We start from the raw sequence: 11,373 nt of genomic DNA, 5'->3' as shown, positions 1-11,373 counted from the left end.
CCGTCCGCCATTAGGAGTCTCATTCATGGGCGGCACGGGTTTTAAAAAATGTTAAGAAAAATGAGTGAAAAAAAGTTAGTGGAATAAGGGTCCTAATTGTATATATTAGTTTTAAATGAAATGTGAGTGAAATGCGTTAGTGGAAGGTAGGACCCTATTACTATTTATGGTCAAAGTGAACCAGGACTCTTATTCGCGGATGGACTAAAATGGAAAAATGGGGCTCCTATTCGCGGACGAAGGGGGGTACGTTATAATCTTAGCATTGTGGTAGACGAGCTGATTATTAAATTAATGATTATTAATTTTATAATATTAAAGAAAGAAACGAAACATGTTTAGAAAATTGGTGGAATACTTTTCTATTATTTTATCATTATTACATACATATCTTTGTCGATGTGTACAATATATAATGTATATATCAAATATATTTAAAAGTATTAATCCAATTTATGTACAGATGTCGAATATCTTTATTGATAAATTAGGGAGAACAAATTAAGGATTTAGCGGGGATACATTAAGAGAGAACAAATTAGGGATTTAGCGGGAGATACATCATGCGCCAAAACATGAATCTCACAACCGTCCACTCCTCCCACAACTCTAAGCAAATTTAGGAATTCACAATTATATCAAATAGTTTAGCACAGAGAATAAAGACGAGAAGAAATTCAAGCTGAGGTCTACCTTTGATTCTTGCAAGGTGAGTTTTTCTGTGAAATTATTCTGAGAACGAATGATGTAATATATTCATGGGAATGATAATCTATTGTTGCTGACATAGGTTATTATGTTTTAATCACGTATTATAGATTTCAATTGAATTTTATTATGCGATGTGATCAAGTTTAAAGTAATTTTTTGTTTTAACCCCCAAAAGTTTGATGAAATGATCTCAAGTTTCACTATCATTTTTGCCACCTATTGTCTTTACTTATTTTCACTTCAATGTATGTAGTTACATATGACTTCTAAAGGAGGGATACAGATTTAAAAAAGTGCTCATTTGCATGAGGAACGAAATATGTCAGCACAAAGGTTTATACTAGTGAAGGTAAAAAAAAAATACTCGGTTTCTAGGTGATAGTTGGGAAAGAAAATCGTGTTATGTTTCGATTAAATAGTGAAACTAAATAGAATCTGATGGATTTATTTTGACAACTATAAAACATCTTGATTCAAATAATTTCACCCCTAAATTCCATTTTTCCATGCTGTAATCTTAATAATCTCATTGATGCATTATTAAATTCTAAATTTTCTTCCTATTTTTAGTACATTGTAGTACTTGTTAATTTGAGAAGCCTTTCATCATTAATTGAGTTTCAATTATCTAGTTATAATCCCCACTTATCCGTTCAATTGACATGATATAATCTTTTGTTTCGGATGTCTCAAAAATATAATACTACATATTAAAAAATTTATTCTTTACTAGTAATTTTTGTAGTACTTGTTAAAATTTAAATTACCTGATTGAGTTGATCTTTTCTTTGGTCGTACTATATTGTTAGGTAGTTAACATATCTTTTAATATAAATTTTATAATGATTAGCAGGTTTTACAACTAAGACAACAATGAGCAATAATAAAGAAGCTTTGAACATGTTTCCATATTCAAACCATAGGCATGGGAGTGTGCCACAATTGCCAAATGAGGATATAAGTGTTGACGTCGAAGAAGAGGAGGAAAGTAATGGGCAATCACGCACTCTGATAAGCTCCTTAATCTTTTAGATAATAGACTAATCATAATTTTTTGTGCTTAAAGGTAGTGCATCTGGACCTGAATCTATTGGAAAGGAAAGCAGAGGCCCTACCTTTATGGCAGATATTTGGGGTCGCCCTCCAAACCCACCACTCATTTCTATTGAGTATAATGAGTTTGGTCAGCCTATAGGTGGTGAAAGAAGCAAGCTTTGCCATTTCTTAGTTTCAATCGCAAGAAATGGTAAATATTGTCCATTAGATGTTATTAATTGGCATGCCATACCGAGGGGGAAAAAAGTTGAGATGCTTGAAGTTGTAAAGGTAATAACATTTAAAAAGAGTGTAGATTATTTAATTTATCATGCTCGTTTATCCTTCTATGCTTTTGGACTAAATTAGCTTTCTCATTTAATACATTTATTAAGCATTTGTTATGTTATTTAACATGTGGCTTATGTTTTGACATGCATTGATCTTACTTTTTAATGCTTATTTTTCATATGAATCCTATTATCACATATACTTAGTACTCATTACTAGCTGAATTCTTGCTATGAAGCTGACACATGTATGAGTTCTTGCATGAAGTTTAAATCATTGGATGTAGCTTTGTTAAGAGTACTTTTTTGGACATCAAATCAGAATACTCTCGATTATCACATGATATCATTATCAATTGTTATTTAAGTTCTATTTTATTTAACTCTTTAAGAATTAGTGTAATCTATTTTTTGTTCCAGGCCATTGGCAATTGTATATACATAGTATAACAATGTTTGTCTGTCTAATGTAGTTACGATTCACTATCCCTATCATTGCCGAAAAATGGGTTTTGTCCTCCATCAGAGTTCAATGGAGAAGCTGGAAGCATTATTTGAAAACGAGGTATTGGGCTGACGTACCTATCGAGCAATTAATACATGCCAAGGATGATAGAGTTTTGGAGGATCAATGGATCAAATGTCTTGCTTACTGGAGAGCGGAAGATACGAAGGTTTATTCTAGTTTTTCTATGTGTAATGATATTTCATTTAAGCTATGAATCTACTTATCATTTTGATTTTTGACTTGCTATTTGAATATATAAGAGAAACCAAAAAGCTCGAGCAAAGAAGTTGGTGAATCAAAGAACAGGAAATACATAATTTGCGTGACATCCATTGGATATTTATAATTTCCGATCCACATTAAGATGACAGGTACTCTAAATTTGATTACTAATTATATTGTTTGAACTACTCGTGTTAATTTATACTACTACTTTTTAGTGGACATGTGCATTCTCTCTGTGTGTGGACGTACTACTATTGAATTCAATTTTAGTTGGATATTTATATTTTAATTCACTAGATAAGTGCTCTACATGTATTGTTTTTGCCCGGCCTTTGTATGTGGATATTAAAATATACTATTTTCTGTAGTTATTTTATAGATTTGCATTAATGTTTATGATTAGTGTTCAGTTGTTATCATTCAAAGTTGTAGAATTTTATTTGCATATGCAATAATTTACAAAATTTTGTTTAGATTTGTTTTCTTACTCCAAAATTTGTCATAGCCATTAACTTATCCCCCCGCAAAGTGTATGGAGAGAGAGAGAGAGGTGATGGCGACACATAGTAAAGATGACGAGTTGTTCATTATGTGATTGTGTATGTTATTTAATGCTTGATTATGTGATTGTTTATATTATTTAATGCTCCTACTTCTATTCTTTATCGCAGGTTGGCAGATTTGCAAGGCTGAAGTATTATGTTTCAAATATGTGTTGCACTTTTAGAAATATTTGGACCTCAATTATTAGTACTACTACTATTTATTCGTAGGTTTTTGATGTAAGATCATTATGACATTAGATTTTTTATTCAACTTTAGCATTTTATTTTAATTAGTTGTTTATATAAATTTTGTTGGATGGTTAATAGCAATTTAATATGATTTTTTTACATTGAAAGTGAAAATATAATTATATATTTTTGTTATTCAAATTTAGCATTTTATTTTATTTGAATTAGTTGTTTATATAAATTTTGTTGGATGGTTAATAGCAATTTAATATAATTTTTTTACATTGAAAGTGAAAATGTAATTATATATTTAATAAAGATGTAAATATAATAATATGAAGGATTAAATGTAATTTATAAATATTTATAGGATGAAAATACAAATTATAGCAATTTGTAGGTCAAAAGTATAAATCAAATAAATATAGGTTGGAAGTTGTAATAATATATATTTGTGGGGTTTATTTGTAAACTTTCGTGCATTTATAGTGTAGTTTAAAATAAGAGTTTGTGACAATATAAATTGCGATGACAAGAGTTTTTTCTTGACACTTTTTGAGTGTGATAAAGAAGGATTTATCTTCACACTATACTTGTTATCACACTTTTTTTCCTCACATGTGCAATAAGTGCCATTACACCTAAAGTGTCAAGAAAATAGTTTTCTAGTTGCATTTATACATGTCATAATATGTGAATTTTCTAGTAGTGTTTGACAAATCCAAAAGACTGTTGATCAACAAGCCCAAGTGGTTTGAAGAAAAGTCCTCTAAGATAAAAGTTGGACTCACTGTGGAGCATTTAAGGAGCGAGGTATTGATTGGATAGAGAAATATAAGAGCAGCCCATGCAATGAAAATCACCCACATTGAAACTTTCAAAATCCATTTTGTTGATGAAAAAAGAAAATTGGGCGTGGCCTTCAAATTCTCATTTCTTGAGAGAAGAGGCTGTGTGCTTGATTTCTCGTCCATTTTTGGCCAACAAAATCTCAAGGAAAAGCCAAAAGGGCTTTTCTAGGATATGTACTTTCGTCTACCACTAGCTACAATTTATATAGAAAGAATTTTGTATTATTATTTATTTAAAAATGGTAAATTAAAATTATAAAAAAATAAAAAAATAGTACAATTTGGTATCATGCATGTAGTAATGGCGGGATAACGAATAGAACATCAAGCCATATTCATCATGAGTATTCGTGAAAGAACATAAATGAACTTGAACCACATAAGCATCTCCATCCGTGCTCTTAGCTAAGAGCACGGAGTTGGGTCCGGACCCATTTTTACTCCTTTTCCTTAGCTAAAAGCACAACACCCACATCCGTGCTCTTAGCTAAGGACAAGCTCAAGGGTCCCACCATTATTCAATTTAAATAAAAACATTTCCACAATATTAAAATGCATTAAAAATACCCGGAATATTATTACAAATTATAAAATAATTACAAATTACATAATTAAAATCCTAAAAATTAAAAATTACATAATTAAAATACTAAAAATTAAAAATTACATAATTAAAATCCTAAAAATTAAAAATTACATAATTAAAATCCATAAAATTAAAAAGACCCACTACTCGCTGCCGAATTTCGCCCAAATGTGATTGATTATATCTTTTTGTAGCTCAGTGTGGGCTCTTGTATCGCGCATTGTGTGTCTTCTTTCGATCCTCTCGTTCACCGTCGTATGCACACCTCGGCGTGGTGGAGACCTCGCGGTTGAGCTTCCGGCTTCATCATCGTCGTAAAAGTTAGCCGTCCCTCGGTCCTTCGTCAGCTATAATCATGTTGTGCAAGATAATGCACGTGTACATGATGTCGGCGATATTCTTAACGCACCAAAGCCGAGAAGGGGACTTCACAATGTTGAATCGGCCTTGAAGGACCCCAAAAGCTCTTTCGACGTCTTTCTGAGCAGACTCTTGACGCTGCGCAAAAAGAATCCGTCTCGGCTCTTGTGGATTGCTGAACGACTTCACGAAAATCGACCACCTTGGGTAGATACCATCGGCGAGACAGTAACCCATGTGGTATGCATTTCCGTTGACGGTGAAGTCGATCGCCGGTGCTACACCATTCAAAACATCATCGAAGAGTGGTGAAGAATATAACACGTTCAAGTCATTGTTGGATCCGACAACACCAAAATATGCATGCCAAATCCATGGGCGGTAGTCGGCGACCGCTTCAAGGATAAGCGTTGGGCCGCCGCCTTTGTGGCCGCTTAAGAATTGCCCCCTCCAAGTAGTCGGGCAATTCTTCCACTTCCAATGTATGCAGTCAATGCTGCCTAGCATACCGGGAAAATCGTGGACTGTTTCGTGAAGACGAAGCAACCGTTGACAATCATTGATGGTGGGTGCCCGAAGGAATTCCGCGTCGAAAGCAGAACGAACGCCGTCGCAAAAAATTCTTGAGGCATAGGATTCTAGTTGACTCACCGACATGCAAATACTCGTCGAAGAGGTCAGCCGTTTGCCAGTAGCAAGTTGTCGGATGGCACAAGTACACTTTTGCAACGCCGAGAGACTTTGCCGACCGGTTGCGTCTACACCTGATTGAAAGTATTCGACACGGGTGGACAATGTGTTGACAATACGCATAAACAACCGTTTTGACATGCAAAAACGGCGCCGAAAGTAATCTTCTGGATACCGCGGCTGGTCGGAAAAATAGTCAGCAACGAGCCTTTCGTGGGCTCCCTCTCGATCACGAGGGATGTAGCGACGTTTTGATCTAGTTGGTTGAGGGGCGGGGGTATTGGCGGTGACATAGGCTTCATAGGCGGCACGATATTGTTCATAATATTCTTGTTCTTCGCGCTCCGCTTCCGCAATGAGATTGGTGAAATCCATTTTTCAATTTTTTAGAGAGGGTTTGAGTGAAAGAGGAAGATGTATTTGATTTAGTTTGAATGGGAGATAATTTGATGTGAAAAGTGGATGATGAATGTGTGTATTTATAGATGATTTTGGGATTAAAAAAAATCACAAAAATCCAAACAAATCGTCCAAAAACGGCTCTATTTTTTTGGGAATCCAAAAATATTTTTTTTTATTTTTGATATTATTTCGAATTATTTATGAATTTTTTTTTTTAAAAAAAGAAAATTCGAATTTGCCAACGGCTAAGCCGTTGGCCAATCAAGACGTGCCACGTAGGGCTGCTTAGCGGCACGGGCGTGCTCTTAGCTAAGAGCAGCGCCGTGCCGCTGGCACGGACGGACAACTCGCAGCGGCAGACGGACGAGCTCGTGCTCAGCGGCACGAACAGACGGACGGATTTGCTCCACCGCGGCGGATCCTCTAAACTGAAGGGGCTACACACATGTAAATGATTTTATTTATATTATTTTAACGTTTATCGAGCACAACCGCATGAAATTTTAAGGGAATATATGGACAATTAATCCCTGATTTTCTGTAAACAGACGCTTAAAAAATTAAGGACAAAAAAGTAAAAAGAACCTGCTATATTATTGTACCTCAATAATGAATTAAATTAATAATGACATGAAGAACTTTTATTCATAAAATGCAATGATTACATATTATTTTAATTTGAACTTCTTATAGTTACTTTATTTTTTACTAAAAAGTCCCTTGTTATGTTTTCAGTGATATCGTTAATGTTTTTACCGTTAATAAATACTCCGTCCCATTAAATATGCAACATTTGCTTTTCGGCACAAGATTTTATGTAGTGTTGTTTTGTAAGTTAATGAAGAAAGAGTAAAGTAAGAGAGAAGAAAAAATAGAGAGAGTATTGTTTTCATTTTTAAAAATATTTCAATTTTAATGAGACAGATAAAAAAAGAAAACGTTTCATTTCTAATTAGAAAGAAAGAGTACGGTAGTTTATTTTTGCAATGAACGTAATTGTGTAATGATTGCCACTATCTCTGATATATGAGTAAATTATAAACACGTGTAATCAGATTACTTTATTTAAAAGAATGAACTGAAAACCAAAACTTAAAAAATGGAGTTTGCAATTTTTTTTCAGTACCCAATATTTATTAAGTTACATTTTTAGTCAAAAAAATTCATCTCTTAAATTCAGTCCCAATTTTTATTATACGCTCTTTAGTCCTTGAGGGCTATATTTGTCTGTTTAGTACTATGATCTAAGGACTAAACTTATGATATTTGAATATTTATGTACTTCTTTTGTAATTTTTTAACGATAAAAAATCTTGTGGAATTATTAAATCTTTGTATATTATCTCAAAACAAATTATTTAAATCTTTATAGTGTTATCTAAAAATAAATTATTTAAATCTTTATAGTATTATTTAAATTATTGCATTAAAATTGAGAAATTAATATGTATTTGTAGTACTCCATTATTTAGAAAATATTGAATGTATATTTTAAAGCATTCATTTTTAGTTTGATGCTTGGTTGCAACAGTAATTTATAGTAATTTTATATATATCAATATTTTTATATGCATCAAGTTGTAATTTATGTTGCCTTAAATTGAGTTGTAGTTTATTTTATTTAAATGAATTTATTTAAATTATGGTTGCAATCAAGCATTAACTTAAAAATGAATCATTTAAAAACAAACCATTGAATATTTTTTAAATAATACTATAAATATATATTAATTTCCCGATTGTAATGCAATAATTTAAATAATACTTCCCTCCGTCTAATTCAAGATGACCATCTTTCCTTTTTTTTGTTTGTTCTAATTAAGATGATCATTTCCAAATTTTGAAAATAACCTCCTCTCTCCTCATTAAAAATGTTCAACTATCTTTTTCCTCTCTACCTTATTCTACCTAACAACACTTCATAAAATCCCGTGTCACTCAAGAATGTGGTCATCTTGAGTAAGGGCGGCACGGTACGGTATACCGCACCGAGAATGTCATATCACATACCGTACCGCAAATTGTGGTATGAGAAAATGTTATACCTATACTTACCAAATATTTTGGTATACCGCATTGCGATATACCGAAAATTCGGTTTGATTATTTCCGATACCGTTACCATACCGTCTATGCGGTATACCATACTTTCACGTTATACCGAAATTAGGTATGACATATCGAGTACGGCATACCAAATAAGATATGACATACCGTTATATCTGTGTTTCATACTACAAAAATTCTATTATAGCCAAATATTTAAAATAATATTTCACCTATTTAAATAATGTCCAAAAGATTAAAACTACACCACAATCAAATCTATACAGTGAACTTGATTTGCATCTCTGCATGAGTGTGTTTAGGGTTGGGGGCGGCTGAACTAAAATATGGAAGTAGGGTTAAGGATTTTAACATATTAACTATTTTTATATAAATTTTAAATACAACATATATACCGAATTTTTGGCAAATATCGTAAATGCGGTATATTGCGGTATACCACGGTATAGGAAAATCTATACCTTTACCGTACCGAAATCTATCGGTAAGGTATCGTACCGTACCGCAAATTCGATATTTTCGATATTTTTTTGGTACGCTAAGTGCAGTATTTCGGTATATTTAGTCAGTCCTAATCTTGAGTGGGACGAAGGGAGTACTACAAAGATTTAAATAATTTGTTTAGATAATATACAAAGATTTAGCCAGCCCTAATCTTTATATATCTACCTCACGTGAGTGGAATACCAACGTTTTTTCCCATTTCTAATACTCCTATTAACCAAAAGTAATTGAGTTTTTCCAGGAGGCTTAATTTAATTTTAGATGTTCCCATGTGATATTGCAGATATCAACATGAAAAAATTAATCTTTTTCTTAAATGATTGCAAAGGGGTTAATTTATTTTCAATTAGTTAAAATAAATGAATTTATTTAAATATAAAATACTTCAAGTTTTCACTTATGCATAACTGTCACTACTCTTCCCCTAAACCCTAAATAAATACTATAAATTTATGCATAACTGTCACTACTCTTCCCAAAATTGACGATTCTTGTAATTAAATTGAATTAAATTGGAATAGAGACACCGTGTTTTCAGATCCACACAATTTTTTTTGCTTGTTTTAATCTTTGTGTTACTATGTATCGATGGAGAGAGCTTGTGAAAGTAAAAAATAAAAATACAATCTAGAAGTTTCAGTTATGTCACATAATATTACTTCATCATAGGCAAAAATAAATACCACTACGATTAAAAGAAAAGGGATAAAATTCTAAAGACTAGTACGCTTTTTATTTTTCTTTATTACTATCTCGGTCCAATAATAAAAATCACCTTTTTCATTTCGGTTCATCCCATAATAAGAGTCACATTTCATATTTACTATAATTGATAAGTAGATCCCACGTTCCACTAACTCACTTCACTCACATTTTATTATAAAATTAATACAAAAAAATGGATCTCATATTTTACTAACTTTTTCAATTTATTATTCTTTACATTTCAAACTCTTCTCACACCAAATGTGACTCTTATTGTGGACTGGAGAATAATTTATTATGATCATATAAAATGTGCTTTTAATTTAAGAGTGAACTATAAAAATAGTCCCTGAACTGTACGTTTATCTCGCCAATGAACCCTGGACTTTAAAAAATATCCCCAGACAACCCTGGACTAAGCGTTTTATCTCGAAAATGGTCATTTTTCACTGTTTCGTGACGAAAATACCCTTTTGAGGGGTTTGAGCAATTTGGTCTTTTTACATTTTAAATCTGATATTATTTCAGTTATGTACTATATCTGATATTATTTCAAATTATCATTCTTCTTAGATCATATAACACGATTTATTCCGAAAATAAATATGCATCTAATGTAAGACTAATATAATTTTCGTTTATTAATTTAAAAAAAAATCAAAATTGACTAGAAAATTTCAACAAAAATTCTCCTATATCAAATTTTTAGTAGTATCAAATTTTTAGTCAACTTCATAATATTTTTAGTCAAATTCTCCTATACATTAGATGCATATTTATTTCGGAATAAATCGTGTTATATGATCTATTTATGATTAAAACTATTAAATATTGATTAAAACTAAGGCGTCACCGTACATTATTGATTAAATATTAGACTCTATCAAATATTGATTAAAACTAATACTTTGTTATTTAATAGTAATTTTAATAATTAAAAAAATTTATTGATAATTAAAAATTAAAATTTAAAATTTAATTTTATAAAATTAAATCTAATATTGAAATAAAGAAACAAATTGAAGGATGACAAAAGGAAAGAAGAATGATAATTTTGAAATAATATCAGATTTAGTACATCACAGAAATAATATCAAATTTAAAATATAAAAAGACCAAATTGTCCAAATCCCCTAAACCCCCAAAAGGGTATTTTCGTCACGAAACAGTGAAAAATGACTATTTTCGAGATAAACGCTTAGTCCGAAATTGTCTAAGGATATTTTTAAAGTTCGGTGATCATTGGGAAGATAAACACATAGTCCAGAGATTATTTTTATAGTTCACTCTTAATTTAAATTATATGGACATGACTTTAAAAAAAAAAAAAAGTGAGGCAGCAGTGATTACTGAGGCAATGCGGAGTCCACACCATCTTTTCATATAGTGACGCGGGCGCCGGTAGGTACCAGTTATTGAATGGAATAAAGATTCTTTGTTACTGTTTCCCTTTGCTTCTATTGATAATAAATATTTTTCCTCGTCCCAAACATTTAAAATTATTTAAAACGTGACACGACAGCATTGTCTATATGACTTGACTTATTTTAACACAAGTGATACCTACAAGTGTACGAGACTAGTGTAGCAATTAACAAGCAAGAGTATCGTATCCCACAGAGACAAATTCGTATCAACTTAACTACCATGAACAAATGTTGACTACTATCTAGAGAATCATGAAAGGTTTGATTATTTTCTAACA

Source organism: Salvia hispanica, chromosome 1 (genome assembly GCF_029641045.1).
Source record: "Salvia hispanica isolate PSC_SH4W2 chromosome 1, Shi_PSC_v1, whole genome shotgun sequence".
Classification (NCBI taxonomy): Eukaryota; Viridiplantae; Streptophyta; class Magnoliopsida; order Lamiales; family Lamiaceae; genus Salvia; species Salvia hispanica.
The sequence above is the reverse complement of the archived record's forward strand: the minus strand, read 5'-3'. Positions refer to the sequence as shown.